Source organism: Fringilla coelebs (genome assembly GCF_963513975.1).
Source record: "Fringilla coelebs genome assembly, chromosome: 3".
In the NCBI taxonomy this organism is placed as follows: Eukaryota; Metazoa; Chordata; class Aves; order Passeriformes; family Fringillidae; genus Fringilla; species Fringilla coelebs.
In genome coordinates this window covers 71,507,387-71,526,982 of record NC_140030.1, presented here as the reverse complement: position 1 = coordinate 71,526,982, position 19,596 = coordinate 71,507,387, and the positions used below count along the sequence as shown (strand labels likewise).

Sequence of the window (19,596 nt, the reverse complement as noted above, 5' to 3'; positions counted from 1 at the left end):
TAGTCTAGAAAAGATTCCAATGAACAAAACCCTTCAGAGAATACTCTGTCATCAACAATGTCAATTACAAAAATAAGTAAACAAATAAGATCCTAGAGATCAAAAATGATGTATTTTTAGTATAGATAAAATAAGACAAAACCATAAAAAGGAAAACAAAATATATAGTAGCCTTTGTGGGTCCTATATGATACTTTTTAAAACTAGAATTATTTTTTATAATATTTTTCATTTTTTAACTATTATTTTTAGAGGAACTATAACAAACTATATAACTTTTGCTTCAAAAAAAACTGATTATTAAATGCCCTCAAAAACTCCTTAAAGCTGCTTGAAAATGTTAAATTAATATTTGAGTTTAAACACAGGTTGCTACTTAAAAACTTCAAAGATACATATCAAAGCCATCAAATAGCTCAAACAAAGGGAACATGTATGAGGGAAAAAACCCAAAACCACTTGTATCCAAGATAACAAATACTTGATCTTCAAAGTATTTAATGAATGCCAGAGCACACCTTGAAGCTAAAATGAAAATGCCAGATTATTTTGCCACATCTTCCTACAAAAGTTATTTTCCCTTGGATTACTGGGGCTTCATTTTGTTCCCCATTTATGTCTTCAAGATTCACCCTGTTCTTCAGGGCACCCAGAGAACAACTGGTCTTGCTATTAAAGACTGAGGCAAAGAAGGCATTGAGTACCTCAGCTTTTTCCTCATCCTTTGTCACTATGTTTTCCCCTACTTGCAACAAAGGCTGGAGGAAGAACCTCAGTGTAAGAGTTCTTTTCACATTTGGTTCTCAAACAAGTTGTAAATCTAAGGAGTATTTGCCAAACCTCTTAATTTTAAATAAATTTTAATAAACCTAGTTTTTCAAGCAGATATCAGCAGCATTTGTGACTGAGTTAGAAAAAAGCATGTTATAAAACAAACACATGAAAATTGAATTAAATTTGCTGATATACAATTAATTGTTCCTACACACACAATGTCTCTACTTTTGAATGAGACAGGATTCAATGCATGATGCAAACTGCTTTGCACATAAAAAAAAAGTTGGGTGAAACTACTATAGTAGCATATTGTGCTTAAGCTAAACAAGACAAGCATTATTTCCATTGAACTCTACAGAACCCCAGTGACAGTGTGAAGTAACTGGGGAAAGAGTACACATTAACATAAAAATTCTGAGTCCATTGGAGAAAAGCAGCTTTGTGGAACTGTAGAACCAGACTAAAAATACAGAAATAATTATCTAATAGTGCTATACAGTATAACACAGCAAACATCATCCTACCCTGAAATACTCAGAGAAGGATATAAATTTGAGTTTGATTTGTTTTGGTACTGTTAGGGTTGGGGTTTGTGCTGAATCTTTTTTTTTTTTTTGTGGGTTAGTTGGTTTGCTTTTTTGGGGGGAGGGATGTTTGATTTTTGTTTTTAGAAGAAAGGTTATTTTATTAATTAGAAAAGGTACAGTCTGTTCAATATACAGCTTGCCTTCCAAGCAGTATCTTAAGCTCTGCATTCCTGTTTTGTTGCAATATCATTTAGATTCCAATAAGAAATAAGCTCTCACGTCTCTATGTAATACCAGAAAGGAAATTAAATCTTAGTGGATTTACAAAATGGAGCCTCAGCAATCAATGTGCCAGGGAAATACTGAAACTACCAAGCAAATGGCTACTATGAAGTGGGAAGGCATCTAGAGGAAAGTTTGCCTTTCTCCACCCTCACCAAATACAGAAACACTTAGAAACTAAATTGTTCACATAATAGGAAAACCAAAATCTTCACAGCTGTAGCTATAATCAATATCTAAAAACTATCGACAAGACAACAGAAGCAGATCCTGAGTCTGGGCAATGGACATGTAGGAGGCACTTTACTGGAAATGTTTGCTTCCAGAGAAGGAATGAATACTACTTGACAGAATAAATATGTGGCCAACCAAAAGGTTTTTTTAAACATGAATCAGTATCAAAACCAGATGTCTTCTGATTCAATTAATAAGCAGATTTCATAAGAATTGAATAAAGAAAGTACCATGTTACAGAATAAAGCAAGTATGAATGATATACTACAAAGACTCATCCACAGAACACATGCAGACTCTTCTGTCCTGCTTTAGTAGAGATTTTTTATAAGGTGACAAAAACAAAAAGTGCTTTAAAAACCCAACAACTCACCCCCAATTCATCATACAGACAGCCTTCAAAGAGGGTATGGGATACCACTAAAGCCTTTTTCCAGAGCCTCTGTCTTTCCAGTGCTATGAAACAAGGTAATTTGACAACATTCTGTAATTTAAACATAAATAGAGAAACATCTGTTTACAATGGGCTTAGCTGTGCTTCTGCTACCTAGAGAAGATGAGTGAAAAAGGATTTTGGTAAAATCTTCACTGAGCAGTATACCCAACATAGCTGGGCAGTTTATGGGCTGAACACTTCAGGGAAATACACCATGTCAAAAGGACAAGGTAGTAACAACTGAATCTAAGAAATGGCAGTTGCTATCTGCATGCAAATCAGCGTGGTTATCAAGGGTTGAAAACAGACAGGAAGTATATTCTAGTCCAAGCTGACACTTAGAAGCCAATAAGAGTAATTTAAAAAAACCAAATCTGTTAGTTAGAAAACCTAATCTGCATGTTAACATTTGAGGCACAGAGCTGGAAGAAGGTGGGGAAAACCTTTTGTCCCCCTCATCATCCATCCATTGATCTTATGGCCAGCACTGAGGGCTTAGTATGAGAAACTGTTTTTTCTTGTCAAAGAAAACCAAACAAATAAATAAGTAACCCAACTGAGTTTAGTTAAGATTTTTTCCCTCAGCACTACAGTGGAAAAAGATGCAAAAGAAAAAATCCCAAAATAATTTCAAATCAAACAGAGGAATAAAGCATTAAAACTACACTATCCACTTCACCTTGACATTCACAAAGAAAAGAGATGAGAGACCAGGAAACCCAAAGCTTCCAACAATGAAATAATTGCTTTAGCACAGAGTTTTAGAAGCTATGCACACAACCTCATAGAACACACACACCTAAAACAATGGAGAACTCTATTTTAGTTTCCTGTGTGAACTTAGTAACAAAAAAACACAAGGGCGTGAGAAACACAAACATGGAGGTTCAAAGTAAAAGCAATCCTAATAAAAGGCACTTGTCAGCTACAACATAATTTCAGTATGCAGTTTGTAAATTTTTATATTTTCACAATTACTTCTTTAAAGAGACACTCTGCTAGCATACAAAAAAAATCACTTAAAAATCCCTTCATTTTAACTCCCCAGCTACACAAAATGTCAATCCCAACAACTCCTTCTAGTGGTAATAGTCCTATGATAGGCCAAATTTCTTTCCTACTTCATCCAGTAATACCATATTACATTAACTTGAAATCTATCATGGTTACAAACACTAACCCATTTGAGAAAAAAAAAGTATTGCAATTGCTTATTTCTAGTTTAGGAACAGTGTTTCTAAGTCAAACTATATGGAATGCAAAATAGGAGAGAATCTAAGTTTACCTTACTAAGTCTAAAAGTACTATAAATTCTGGCTGCCCTGGAGACAAAGTTAGCTGAAACAAATTCAGCTGCCATATAATCCACACTCTTCCTCCTGCTCAGACAAAGCTACCAACTGCCAAATGTTATCTAATAATTAGCATGTGTAAAGCAAAAGGGCTGGACTATGCCCTCAGTTTATCTGTCCTTAGAAAATAGTTTTCAATTAAACCTGCAACCCACTCCAATCTTCAAAGTTCTAAAAAGGCTTGCCAAAGAGAACAAAACAGGCAAAAAAACCCCAAAGAAATCTGTTTACAGGTGTATTCTAAATTCCAAAAATGCACAGGAAGTAATTTCTAAACATTATCCTCTTAAAAAAAAAAAATAAAAAACCTACTTTAAGGAAAAATGAAAATTGAGCCAAAAATCAAAGTCACATTCTTTGTATCTGGTTTCTAAATGTGATACAACAATAACATCAATCCCTAAGTAAGAGAAGCTAAGTAAATATCTGTGAATGGTGGTTTGGAGCCAACTGAAAAATAAAGAAAGGCAAAGTAGAAACAGTCTATCTAATCTGTCATTCACCCAAACATAATTAACTGTTATCATCATTAACAATAACAAAGATCACTTTTCTATAATCTCCAAGAGACAAATGATAAAAGGAAGGATGTCACATACAGAAATGTCTCAACTTCTCTTTTCTTCTAAGCCCTTAGCATATATGCTTAACAAACAGTACATGAAAGGGAAATATGTGTTCCCATCCCCCTTAGAAATAACCCCCTCAAAAAATGTTTACAAATTTAGTTTCTACTTTTGAGAAAATTTTGCTGCTGCAGTGGACTTTGATCTTCAGCATTTGATGGCATGTAGCTCTGCCCTTCCTGAAGCTGTCCAAAGCAGTTAATGTCACTGGTCTTAAGTATGACCAAAAAACCTTAAGAAATTTCAAGGAATCATGTTTTTCTTTTTTACTTATTTTTAAAATATTATTTCTTTCCATCCATTTCACTTTGTCCTATTTGCAGTAAGACAAAACAGGGAAACTGTATACAAGCAGACACTAGATGAAGTGGAGGACCTGGGAAAAGTTTGTATCCCTCCTTCACTCTCCTCACAGGCTGCCATGCAAGACAAAGTACACACTCTATTCACAGGGAAGAATTTGACAAGGCAGCAAATCAGGTTACTAGGCTAAATGGCTGAAATGAGATGGCAAAACAAAAGAAAAAAATTGCAAAAAGAAAAAAAAGCCTAATAGCTAAGAACTACGAAGTATTTGAATGATATTCACAGCAAATGAATAGCTTTTTAGAGAACAATAAAAGATAATTAAGAGTACTTGTTGGGTTTCTATTTTTGAAACTAGATGCTTCCTTGCCTCTTGCCCTCTCCTCCCCCCGCAGCTTTGCAAACAGACAGGGCTCAGAGTGTGCTGGTTAATAACCAGACCAGGTCAGCCTGCAAGAGGTTATTTTAAGCTGTCTGCATTTTTTTAGATAGGAGTGGATGTGACAGGCTACCCAAGAGAAGATCAAATATAACAAGAGGTCATCTGTATCATATTATCATTATTTTAAGACTAAAATTTACTGAAAACAAAAGCTTAGACTTTGGATAGACAAGGCCTTAAAATATTACAGCATAGCCAGTTTCACAAAATTCAGAGCTCTCATAGATTTCTTAGCCAATCAATTTTGACCCTGAATAATGCTTCTAAAACCTCATTAAATCTTCTCCCCTCTTAATTTACTGAGTCTGAAAAATATTCTGATGTCTGTTGCCCTGCTACCTAAGCTCACTAACCAAGGAATGAACGACCTGAGCATTTTCCCTACAACTTGATTAAGAAAAAGCTGCAGGTGACCTTGACTTAATCTTTTAATTAATGAAACTTATCAATGCGTTCTAGCATTTTTTCTGCTTGTAAAACATACATCAGCTTCTTCCCTTTGCCCATGTTCCCAGAATCACACAGAGTCTTTGAGGTAGGAAGGAACCACTGGAGATTTTCTACCCCAACCCCCTGCTCAAACTGGGTCAGGTAGATTAGCTGCTCATGGCCATGTCCAGCCAGGTCTTAAATATCTTCAAGGATGGAGACACAACCTCTCCTGTAAAACAGTTCCAGAGCCCAACTACCCTCAGAGTAGAAGCCTTTTCTTATGTTCAGATGGAATTTCATGTATTCCAAATTACACTCGTGGCCTCTTATCCTGTCACTGGGCACCACTGAAAAGAGCCTGGCTCCATCCTCTTTTCACTCTCCTCCAAGAATTTTTACACTGATGAGATCCCCCCTGAGCCCTCTCCAGGCCAAACAGTTCCAGCTCACTCAGCATCCCACTGTACGAAAAACGCTCCAGTCCCTTAACCTTCTCTGTGGCCTGCCCTGGAAGCTCTCCAATATGTCCTTATCTCTCTTGTACCAGGAAACCCAGAACTGCACACAGTATTCCAGGTGTGGCCTCACCAGTGCTGCCACAAGGACACTTTGCTGGCTCGTGTCCTGCTTGCTGTCCTCCCAGATCTCCAGGTCCTTTTCTGCAGCGCCGTTTGCAGCTGGCTGACCTCCAGTACATGCTGGCTTTTGGGGTCATTTCTCCCCAGCTGCAGGAATTGGCATTGTCCTTTTTTGAATTAGAGTGGGCCTTCTCTGCCCCCTCTTCATCTTGTTGAGGTCCCTCTGGATGGCAGCCCAGCAACCTGGGATAGCAAACACTCCTCCTGGTTTTGTATCATCAGGAAACTCGCTGAGGGTGTGCTCAGTCCCAGCAACAGGGTCACTGAACAAAGACATCACACAGTGTTGAACCCAGTATCAGTCCCTAGGGTACACCACGGGCATCCCACTGGTGCTGCTGATCACAACCCTCTACATCTGGCAGTTCAGCCAGCTTTCAGTCTCTTTCACTGTCCATCTATCAAGGCCATCTCCCCTCATCCACCAAGCCAGTCATTTCATCATAGAAGGGCATTAGGTGGGTCAAGTATGATCTTCCATGCTTCAATTCATGCTCACTACTCCCAGCCATTCATGCATCTGGAAATAACTTCCAGGATCACTTGCTCTATCACCTTCACAGGGACAAGCAAGGTTTATTTATCTGCACTTCCCCAGACTCTCCACAGACTTTTCTCCAGTCCTCAGTAACCTCTCCAAATTGCATGACCTTTTGAGGAAATTGAGTGCTCTCACATTAGTCAGCTCCAGGGGTGCATTCTACCAAGTCCCATGGACTTCTGTATGCTCAGTTTGTTTAAATGTCCCTTAATTTAATCACCCTCCCCTGAGAGTAAATCTTCCTTGCTCCACACTGTCTGGGATTTTGGAAGGCCGGTCTTACCAGGGAAGACTGAAGTGGAAACTGTGTTGAACACTTCAGTCTTTCCTGTGTCTGTTGTAGATCCCCTCCCCCACTACCAGTGGGCTCACATCTTCCCTAGCATCCTTCCACTCCTTATGTACTTACAACACATTTTTCATTGCCCTTCACATCCTTCACCAACTTTAATTCCAGAATGGTTTTGGCTCTGCCCGAACCGTTTTCAAATTCTTGCAATTTTTCATTTCTCGTTTTCCTACATTGTTCTATTTCTCCAATTTTCTCTGAGAATTCTCTCCTTCACATATGCATAACTCTTTTTTCCAGCTTTATCACTTATCCTGCACAGTTCTAGTAGTAACCAAAAACAAGCTCATAGGATATGTTTTTGACCCATTCTGCAGTTTATCTTCAAAAGTATTTGCATTAATTCTTAATTATTTCAAATATTTTATTAGAAGTCTTTTTCTGCATAAGCCAGAAACAAAGCATTTCAATTAAGATAATTTACTGTTAAGCTTTTACTTTCTATAAAACAATAATACCAAAGCATTTTACTGAAATAAATTAGATTACATTACTTAAGGAATCAGGATGCTTTGCATCCTTTCCTCCCTCCCTCCCAACAACTTCCTTCCAATTCTTTTTATTTGCTTATTAAGCCATTTTTGGGGGTTTTTTACATATGTTAGTTAGCACTTGTGGCACATCAGCCTCTTCCTCAAAGAAAAAATATATACTACTTTTGCTGAGGGCTAGGGGAAGAAAGTTTAACACTAGCTTCTCCCAATTTTTTTTTTTAATTAGCTATTTCTTTCCCTTCTAAGACTCAGTCAGTTCTTTATGCTAACTATCCCAACCAACCTGCCAATAGTCCTTCTTTTTCCCCTCCTATTCCCTCCCCAAAACAGCTAACCCAAAATGCATGCTAGTAAGCTCTTCCATTTTATTAACATGTATGTTATTTTACCTTGACTTCTATTTTGGACGACCTCACTAATGCTTTTTCTTACTGTTATCTCTTTATTATTTAGAGTGATATAGCATTTGAAGAGGTGAGAGAGTCCTACTTCTTTCCAAGCTCCATGGAAAGATGGAGCTAAGCTAAATGGAAAGATCCAAACAAACTAATAAATCTTTCCAGAACCATGAACATTGTGTAGCACAGGGCAGAGAGACATAACATAGCATAGATATATTTTTAGTTCACTGCCTTTAGGAACCAAAACAGCTCTCTCCCAGAACTGATCAGTCCTGCCAGATTTGTGGCAGTCAGAAGGGAACCAGACTGGGAAGACCAACTCTGCAGACTGGTATTATTTTATGAACACAAACAAACAACCCATAGCAGTACTAGTATTTTGTAGTATGTGATCCAATAACTTTTAGGCAAAAACATTGGTTCACTTACTCTACAACCTTTCCAATCAGGTGGCAGAACTATTAAGACTATGAGCCATTCCAAAACTGAAGCACACATACCTTGTAAGATAAAGCAGCTCGATATTTTATTTATACCTACATATATTTTAATTCTTCTTACTGAGGAAATAAAGGATAAAAATTTGGAGATTGAAAAGGAGACATCAAACACCATACAGAATTACTGAATATATTACTATTACATTGCTATTGACAAAAATGGTACCTGCCTGTCAGCATTCCTAGCTAGTTATTTTTCACTTACTGATTAGAGCTAAAATTCCATCATCAGTCCCTCATCCCATCTGGAGTATTGTGTTCTGTATTCCCCCAGTACAAGAATGACACAGAAGTATAGAGAATCCAGAGAAGTGCCACTAAAATGACTGCGGGATTGAAGAATCTTTCACGTGAGGAATGGCGGAGGGGGCTGGGGCTGCTCATCCTGAAGAAGAAAAAGCTCAGAGAGAATCTCTCCAATGCCTAATTGGGGGCATGAAAGGCAGCCAGACTTTCCTCATGGGTGTTCAATGCCAGGATAAAGGGATATAAGACAGGAAACACACAAAACTCCACCTAAACATAGGAAAATGCCCTTTGACTGTGAAAGTCAGAGAACAGAACAGGTTGCCCAGATAGGTTGTGGAGTTTCCACACTGGAAGATATTTAAAATCCACCTGGCCTTGACCTGTAAGTAGGGATGGTTGATTACATGATCTCAAGAGGTGCCTCTACATTTCAGCAATTCTCTGATTTTTCTAATATAGTTTAGCTTCTGAAAACAATTCTCTTTGCACCAAATGCAAACCATGTTTTCTGTGAAAAAGTTATATCATGCCATACATTTATTATCAGGTCAAATTTACTGCTACACATTTTCTGTTTGCATTAGTTTCTGAATATATGATATGTTTATTCCCAAACTACATTGTCCTGTCTATGCCCATATCACAACTATCCATATCTATGCCCATATCCCAACTATACCAACATACACAAACTGTCAATAGATGATGTTTTCATTAACTCACATACATACATAAGCCTTTAGAAGCCAGTTCATTCCCAGACCACAAAAATACTTCCAAACTGCCAAACTATAGGATTGGATTGGTTGTCTCATGTACATGCGTCCTTGTGAAATAATTATAAAAATTATTACAGAAATAGTGCCTCAGTAGCTAGGAGAGTTCAGTCTATCAGTAACTGGAGGCAAAGAGAAATGGGTTTAGTTTTAAATTTATTTATTATTAGGAAAATGAAACATGCTACTGGATGCAAAACTAAGATGAAATGCTGCATTTAAGTTTACTGATTCTATATCTATGTCATATATTTGGACACATCCTCCCAATGAAAACACCACCCACAAAGCTGATGATGACTTAGGCAAATGTGATAAGTTTATCACTTGAATCTGACATGCATATTCTACATAGATGTACACCCTTCCATTTTATTATCTGTCCCTCTGCCTTAAAAGTACATGTACAGTGTAAAGTAGGCAGCTGTGCAGTTGCAACAGCTGAACAACCTCAGGTAAGTAATTCAGATTCCTTTTAAAATAATTGAAATTGTAAACACTTTTCAAACATTTAGTTTTGTGTAACGAATTTTAGAATGCCTCTTCAAGAGAAACTTTAAACATGTTTTTCTTTTTAGTGTTACCATTCTTTAATAAATGGTTAACTATTTAACCTGGGAAATAAAACCACTATCAGTTGTCTACAACTAAAATAATTTCCCATCTATCTTCTTATGCCTGTACTTATGATAAGAAAGAGCAAATAAATTTTTATAGTCTACAAAATTACATATTTCAAAGTCAGGATTATCAAACCTGCTAATCAGTACCACTGCAACCACAATTGCAAACTACATCAAAAGAGTTTTTTCGGCATAAAGGTTTTGTCAGGATTACATGGAACAAACCCCCCCTCCCAAAAAAAAAAAAACCAAAAAAACCCCCAAAAAACCACCATGTGTATTTATTTCAGGGGTGAGCAAACCACAAGTTTCTTCTCCTAGCTAAAACAGCAATATTCCTTGCGTTAAACACTTATCAAATTATGAAAGAAAAGCAATGTACCTTATTAGGCATCATTCTTTTTGCAGCATTATTGTATTATACTTACTACTACTCTAAACCACAAAAAGAGGGCAAAATATACAAATTATATTTTTCAGCTTCTTCCAGATTTCTTTAAACATCCACTATGCATTGGCCAACTTTACAGCCACAAGATAAAGTAAATGCAATACTAGAAGTGGTTAGCACACAATTCTAGACTAGAAATACTGGTGTTAAGTTCTCTTTTACTACATCAGCATTATTCAAATGAAGATATTATTGACAACACATGATGCAAAATATGCAACAATATTTTCCTCTAAGCCTGACTATTTCCAAAGCCAAACACATTGTTTATATGAAAAGTAATAGGTAAGATATTCAGAGAGATGTTCTACTCTGCCATCAATAAAGCAGAGCTTCATCAGGCTCAGTAACACAGGAGTCTTGTGATATTATTGTGTATTACAGAACTGACCATTTATTGAAAAAATGGAGTCTCAGATGAGAAGAGGAAAAAAAACTATTAACCTGATGTGAGCATAGGGAGCCACTTAAAATCTGATAAACAGCAACACAGATTTAGAGCATCCACCTAGTTTAACTGTTGCAGCACACAGAGGGCTGAGGGGCTCAGGTGGCTGAACACAAAGTTCAATCTTCTCTCCTGCATCAAAGCATGTGGCAAACATGGCAAGGAAGATCAATTATTCAGACTCTCCTAAATCTATGATTCTTTGAATAGGTTGACAAAAAACAATTATCTTATTTCATCCAAATCTCTGAACGCATAATGAATTTAAGATAAAACTTTTTAAAATTCTTGTTTCAGAATTTTTTTCCTCCTTGAGACAACATGAAGTTGGAAATGAAATTTAAAAGTTTTACTGGTGTCAGAAATATGATAGAAACAGAAAAGTACTACATTGAATGTCTTCAGATGATAGATTGTGTTCAGCCAACATGAAGTACTTCTAAGCCTGAGCCATATCCTAGAACTAAAACCAATCCAGTTGAGCTAGATCAAGGAGTTTGTAGAGATAGGAATTTGGCTTCTCTGATGCATTACAGAACACAATAATCCTTCTGTATAGTAACAGCTGTATAGTATTGATTGTACCCTACACTTCAATATTAATGAGAGGCAATCTGCCAAGTTACTGATTTCAAAAAAAAGGCTGAACTTTCTCTAGAGACAGGTTTTGTTCAGCCTTAAGACAGGGGACACCTTACAGCAGCCTTCCAGTAGGCAAAGGGGGTTACAAGAGCGCCAGAGAAGGACTTCATAGAAGGGCATGCAGTGATAGGACATGGGGGAATGGCTTCAAACTGAAAGAGGGTGGGTTTAGACTGGATATTAAGAAGAAATCCTTACTGTGAGGGTGGTACAGGTCATCCTGAGAAGCTGTGAAAGACCAGGTAGAATGGAGCTAGTGGAAAGTGTCCTGCCTATGACAGGGAGTTTGGAATGATATGATCTTAAAGGTCCCTCCCAACCCAAAGCATTCTGTGATTCTTTATTCACTTTTACACCCACCCACATAAATTATTATCTTAGGGTTTCTTAGGGTGCTTTAGGTATCCCAAGGAAATACATCTGTGGGATGTCAAACATCAAGAAAGCAGCACAGCTGCCTTTTTATTTAAAAGTACTACAAACATAGTAAAAACATATTTGCCATCAGCTAGAAATTTGGCTTACCTTTGGCTAGAAGGGTTCACAAAGGATGCCAACTTTAGTCACTCTTTTTCTGATATCAACAAAATGGAGATACCTGCAAGTCAAATGAGAAAGAGTTATTGGTTCTGGTTGAACATGTCCCCTATGATATTAAGGGATAAGTTAAAAAAACCCTTAAAAAAACACTAGTGTAAAATCAAAATCTACTAATTTCTACAGGCAAATAAAATATCAAGAGCAACTCACTGACGTTAAAAATCAGCATAGTTTCACATATATGTGTTGCAACAAAGAACTTACAGGTGTTATCTGTGCAAGTTCCTGGCAATAACTGGAAAAAAACTGTTGCCAGGGCAAAGGGTCATAAGCCAGTAGGTGCTGAACCAACAGACTGTTTCATTATGGCTCTGCTTCAAAGGTTATGATAAAGGGTCCACAGCTATTCCTAGAACTGTACTGTAAAAAGCAAGAAGCCTAATAATATTTTCAATTATGAAGATGAGGAAAAGTCATGAAGTTCCATAAAATGTTTTGAGAGAAAAGAGTAGTGAGTTGATCCAGAAGGTTTAGAAACATGCTCTGAGATTCTGTGAGACAACTTACAGCCAAGAAATTATCTAACACTACAAAATTTACATTTGACAATTTTATATTTGCTTCTGAACACAGGTAAATAAAAGCATATGTAAAATAGAAATATTTTTGTTAGGTTTGTCTGATTGATGTTAGAGAAAGAAATCACAAAACTATCAGCAAGGCAATTTGGCTATTTTATATCAGAGCAAACAAAGTTTCAAAAGGAGTTAGTTTTACCATGATCTCAGACAGTAAAATCTGGCTTGAAAATACACAATGTTATATTCATACTGAAAGAAAGGAAAAAGAACACACACACAGCAGGAACAGATGTTATTTCCTGTACTAAATCACCAACATAGGGACAAAAATAATTCTAATAGGTATTTTACAGAATACTGTGTACAATGGAAGAGAACACAAAGCCTCAAAATCCTACATCAGCTGCACATCTAGGTATTATAGACACCAGTAAGGTAAACAAACAAAAGGCCTGTACACAGATGGAATGCAGAACAGTTCACTGTTATCCTCAGTCTAGGTCCAGTGAAAACAAGGCAACCACTTAAGTCTACTTTCACCAGTATGCTCACACTAGCAAAAAAAAAAAACAAACCAAAAGAAAACAAAACAAAAAAAAAAAAAAACCCAAACAAAACAAACAAACAAAAAAGAAAAAAAAAAACCACACCAAACCAACTCCTGGTGTAGTTACAACCTAAAACTTGAGCAAACACATTGGCCAGTGCAGTTCTCATAGGAAAGCTGAAAAAAGCCCTAAACTCTATCAATAGTAGTGTTGACCAGCACCATCAGGTAATTCGTTTGCCAACAGAGGACACAATTAAAAACCCCCAAGATATTAAACAGAAATTTCTCATTCCTAAGCTAAAAATTACATCTGATGAAGACAATTTTCTCAAATAAACCTCAGTCTAGTAAAATCTGAAACTAAAGCCATAGTAAATACTGAAAGTCAAAAGTAAAAACATGAGAAGAAAGCAACAGCAAAAAATGAAAAACCTTTTTTTTTTTTTTTAGAATGCCTATGCAATCTGGTCCATTTTCCAATAGAAACTGCTTCCAGTTTTCTTTAAATAAGGTTATGAGAATATTATAATTATTATCATTGTCTTTCTCACAAAAATGTAATCATATCTTCAAATCACTGGAAAAGCAAGCTTCAAAATGTCTGTCTCAAAGACAATTTTTAAATTGTCAGTTTATGGAAGGAGAAAGTGGAATCAATTGATCCTCAATTTAGAGTAAAGTAGGATTTAGAGGATTATGTTGCTCTTTTGTGAGGCAGCCAAATGGGAAAACATTAGGCCCTGTCCGCAAACTAACTTTTTTCTTCAATCACAAGTTCTTATACAGAACACCGAATCAGGAAAAGAATTTAAGAATTGAGAAGAAAAATGTTATATATTCAAAAAAATAACTTATTATTTCACCAGTACTCAAAAGTTTTCTTTGTAACATCTTGCCCCCACATTCATAAAGGTCTACAAATGGAGAAAAACCTTAAAATTTCAAGTAATGTAGGTTTCTTTAAACTCACATAAAGTAACAAATTACAAATCAGAAATAATGATGCCTATTTTCTTTCATGTACTTCAAAACTTATTTGTAGTATTGGACATCATAAAGCTGCTGTGCAGTAGGTGATTATCACAGATCTGTTTGTCCTGGACATCTCATCTTTTATTGCTCGTAGAGTTATATTTGGGTTTCTTTATTCTCCAGGATGCAATAATGGATTTCATTTGTTGGTTTCTTAATCTTTATCTGAATGTTCCCTGGAATTGAAAACCAGTACCTTGTTTCTACAGGAATTGTCACCAAGGAAGTCAAGTCAGCCAAAGAGAAGGCAAAGAAGAGTTCACATTGAAAGATACCTGAAATGCAGGCAGAAATCATTCCTGCATAGGAAAGTCAATCCTTGTTAGTAGCCCTGTTTGGCAAAAAGTCAGACATTCATGACTGCAGCCTGCCATATACTGCACCTCATTTTCAACTACAAAAAACATTTATTTCTCTGCATGAATATGTAGTATTATTTATGTCCCAGTCTTTTAATATTTTCTATTCCTATTTTTTTTTGGTTGTTGTTGTTGTAGAAAAAGCAGAAAGACAAAATAATATCAGTACAAGCGCTCTCATTTTTCCTGGGCAAGTTTTCTTTCTCTACCCAAAAGGTTTTGTCTATTTAGAAGAAATTGGTTCCAGAAAGAATGGGCAAAGAAGCAGGATCCTCATCAGGAAAGCCTAGTTCCAAGCAGCTTCCTAGTGCTCCCAAACACTGTACAGATGGTCACTGCCGAGATAAGCTCCACAGCATGTTCAGTATGTCCAGATATCAACCTGACACAGCCAATCTACCCAGCAAGTCACATGTACCCTGGACACACTCAATTTACATTGTAGGAGCTGCATTTTTGGTGGGCTCTCCAAAGAAAAAAGATTAAATTCCATGGAGGACCAAAAAGGCTAGCTAACATCATGTCAAGTCACTCGTTCTCAGCTGCGGGATATACTGACATTGGTGTCTTCAGCACTCCAAACTTTCAAGAAGAAACTTTACACTTTCCTCTACATGACTGCAGTAGCCCTTTTGGTATTAAGAGGCTTTGCTTGTTCAAGCCCCTGCCTTGAACAAAGAATTAGAAAACTACAGAGAGAAAGCAAATAAGCAGACTGACAATTCTGACTCAGAAGAACAGAAATCCAAATACAGGCAGCAAAGGATTCTTTTTCTTCAGCTGGGACAAATACAGGGCACATTCTCCTTTCACCAAGACATGCCAGAAGATACAACACTCTCAGCTGCCTTTTACAAACACAGATGCACATACTGCAGCCTTATTTGCCAACCTAGGCTGAAATACCCAGACATCACGATTTCCATGTGAGGAACTGGACCCATCACACAAAAAAACCCACCATCATTTCTTTAACAGCTAATACTGCTATTAAAGCTTTTTGTATTTAAGTATCCCTTTTGAAAAAGTGGAGTTCAGTATCTATTAAGCAAACAAGATTCTTTACTTTCTTCTTTCCCACACTTATAACTGCCTTTTCATGATATTCAAGTACTAAGAATCTTGAACTTGATATATGGAGCAAAAGAAATGACAAAAACTGCTAACATAAATTTCCATTTTCAAGTATGACTTAAGTACAAGAACTGCAGATAATAGTGATCCAATCAATGACAAGATTTTTCTCTACCTGCTCAATTTTATTGGCAAAGCTATTGTCAGTCCTATCTTCTTATACACCCAAGGTTTCAAGAAAGCTATATTATTCTATAATACTTAGGCAGAGTTTAGAGTTAAATACCTCATCAACAATTCTTACTGGAGATAAAGACTCCTGCTGGTGCTACAGAAGGTAAATGAAAATCGAATAGCTATACACAGAAATTAATTTTAACACAGGCCAGGCAATCTTTTATAAGATTTACAGGTTCACACCAGAATTTAGTGAATATATTTCATATGTGAAGCAGAACTTTGAAAATATATACACTCTACAAGTACATTGGAAACCATTACTTCCATGAAAAATCCAATTGTGACACTTACCCAGCAAAGACAATTGTATTTCAAAGAGACAGATAAAAAAACCAGATGTGCAAAAGTAACTTGAACATCTATCTAAAAGTACAAGTATCAAAACTGTTTGTTTATATATAAAAGCCATACTACACAAGCTCTTAGTGCAGTCTCTCTCTGATCTAGTTCTTACAGTGATCACAGGTTACACAAAGGATTTGGGATCAAATCACAGCACTCCATGTCCTACCTCTTGCTTTGATTTCAGCAGCTAATGGGGGCATCTAGCACTTTAAAGGGGCAAGACTGAAGTGATTGCATGTATTTTGCCATGTAGTTCCTCTCCAAGTACTAAACTCAATATAACTACATATAACTTTCTATATTCCCAACACAATAGACTGATCTCTGTAAAGGCCTTTTCCTTCCTTTCATACAGAAAATATCCTGTAAATAGCTTATTTCCCACTCTCTAAGTGACTCCTGTTGTTTACAGGAAGGAAAGGGAACAGAAATCTTGCCATAAAACAGTGAGAGCTAAAAAGTTCTGTTTCACTTCCTACTGTGCAGGTGTTTCATACAAGAAATCTATTTTAATTCTTCATTTCAGGGAGAAAACATGCTGCTTCTTTTTGAAATACAGACTGAGAAACAGAAAACAATAAGGTTAAGGAAGTAGCAGCGTGCTTTACTGTGAAACAAAGCAAAGATATACAATAACCATTGCCATAAAACTTGTGAAATCCCTCGCTTTGGACACAGCAATTATTTTACACGTTGACTTGTAAACTGGGTTTTCCTTCTAAATCCATAAGTTCTTCCTTAATTTTTTGCTGTCCAGATAAATGTGTAGAGATCAATGTTCCAGATACCTTTGACGAAAAAAAAAAAATCAAACGCCAAAATAACACAAAAAACAACAATACCAAACTCCTTCCTTATCTGACAAGGTAGTTGATTTTAATACCAATGCTGCCCACAATGCTACAATGTCCATTTAACACCCAGAATGGAATTCCCTAGCAACAGATCCTTCTTGAACTCTACATTCTAAATTAAAGGGACAAGGACAATGAAAAATAACCGGTGTTCATTCAAGATGTATGGCATCTCTGTTTGTACACTTGTTTTGCAGTTTCAGAGATACCAACATGCAGAATCTAAGAGCTGTAAATCTCTATTGCCCACTGGTGTGTGGAAAACTCAAATTCTAAAAGCAGTCAAGCACGTGAATGCACTAATCATCTTACAGGCCACACATATCACCCAGTTCAAAAGGAAATTGAGAACTTTATTACATAATAAAAAAGCACACCTATCACAGGTTCTGTCACAATATAAAATTATATAAAATATAAAAATATTATCACAAGGTTATATTTGCCACTCTGAGGAAGGGATACCTTATTTGATCCAGGCTGGCTGAACCTCACCAGCTACAGGTCAGATTACAGATATTTCCCTATCACAGTAAATGCTGTTCCTATTTCTGCATACCAGTCCCTGTGCAGGCAGCAAAGGAGGGATGCCTTCCCAGTGGATGCACTTCCAAACTGTTCTAGCTGAGCTGCACAGAGAATACCATTAATTTATCAGGGAGCACACTGCCCAAACACCCATTTCCTATCTTAAAGCAACAGTAAACCAGCTGGAAGGATTGGAGAGGCCCAAGACAGACTGAGGGTCATCAGATAAATCACCACTGTTTCAATCAAAGCACTTCCAGTGAAACATGCAATTACTTGGAGCTTGTTAAAAGCAGCTTTCCATATTTTGTGATCAGTTACCTGGGAAAACAAATTACATCACTGCACTGTGGATACTTAAAGAATGATTTGCTAATTAAGCACAATTAATTACACAGCAGCGCTAATTTGAAAAGCAGTCTCCATTCATCTTTTGTCTGCTTAAGTCTCAGATTGACTGCTGAGAAGAATTATTTATAGAACCTGCAATTTTGGATGATCCTTTCTCTGAGAAAGATAACAAAGAGCACTGGCTAAGAAACACGTAAGGTGAACAGCAAACGTACACAAGTGACACACTCTCTAATATAAGTAGCAGCATAAATAGATCTATCCTTAGGCCAGCAGAATTTTCTTACATACACTCAAATGCAACTATAGCTTCATCCTGAATATGACAAAAAATCAACTAACCCTGCTCTGACCTGCAAGAGTTCTACCACATTTAGAATATAACCCCAGGTAAAGAACAATCCTTATTCTGAAAACAGAAAAGGTAATCTTGAGATAGGTTTACCTTCTGAACTGACGTTTTAACTGGGAAAGGATCTGTGCTTTACATCAAAGTTATTTTGTCAGAAATGAATAGAACACCCCACAATGCCCATCATTTCCATAGATGTCTTTTTACTTGCAATAAATCTGCAATTAATACAGAATGTAAGTATCTTTAATAAAAGGTAATAAACATAGAGCTTGATCTTTATCATTTGTATTTTCAACAAGACACTCCACACACTGCTATCCACATACATAATGTGAACAGTATCTTCATTCCCACCTTTATTTTTCTCCTATGAAACAATGTTCAGCTCCAGGCATCCTTTTCTCCCTTTGCAATACCTCATTTTGACAGCACAGCAAAAGCATGTAATAAGCAAGATCACAAAGAGAGCACGAAACAATATCCATTCTGGCACTACCAAATATCAGGTTTGGACCACTAATTATAGAAAATACAATAGGCGAGAGAGATTAAATAGTATAGCTATTTTCAGGAATTGCTGAACATTTAGCCCTCATAGTCTTTTGTTCCTTGTTTGGTTGGGTTTTTTTCGGGTTTTTGTTTGTTTGGTTGGTTGGCTTGGGGTTTTTTTTGTTTGATTTGTTTTATTTTTAACTTTTGATTATGCCAAACTTAAACCTAGAAGAGATAAAGGGCTTAAATGTGAGTAGTCTGGTTTAACCACAGCAAAGCTGAGTACCACAATGAAAGAGACAGAGGCTCTTAACTTCCCTGCATTTTCAGAGTACAGCAGTAAGATGTGCAGTGCTTTTGATACCTCCTGAACACAAAAAAAATACAAATATCAGGAACATAAGTATGCTGAAAATATTAACAATAAAGGAGAATTATCAGCCTGGAACTGAAGTTACTAAACAAGGCAGAAATTATTGACTTCATTCACAGAAAAGCAGATTAAAAAAAAAACCAGCTGGATAATGAGGTAGCCCCTGACTATTTCAAGTAAAGATGAGTGAAACATGGCAACTGACTTACAGCAACAGCTTAAAAGCAGGAAAGATACAAAAATTACTCCCAAGTCATAAAATGGGTATGAAAAAACCTCATAACTATATGACAGTGTTGTGAATGCTATTCACAGAAATAGCATGAATACTTTTCTATATTGCTTCCATAGGTCTGCTTAATACTTTATTTATCATTGACATTTGTCTGGGGTGGA

At 36.6% G+C, this 19,596-nt stretch overlaps 1 protein-coding gene across 5 annotated transcripts in view; it reads right to left on the bottom strand.

Moving 5' to 3' along the window:
* The window catches only part of SIPA1L2 (signal induced proliferation associated 1 like 2), a 126,512-nt gene that overhangs the window by 88,137 nt on the left and 18,779 nt on the right, over positions 1–19,596 (bottom strand). For 4 of the 5 annotated variants that reach the window (XM_084202061.1, XM_084202057.1, XM_084202060.1 and 1 more), the window contains exon 2: positions 12,052–12,124. The gene's annotated coding sequence lies outside the window, so the exon portion shown is untranslated. Of the gene's footprint in view, positions 1–2,193; positions 2,305–12,051; positions 12,125–19,596 lie in introns of all 5 variants that reach the window. The other variant, XM_084202059.1, reaches the window with a different exon arrangement.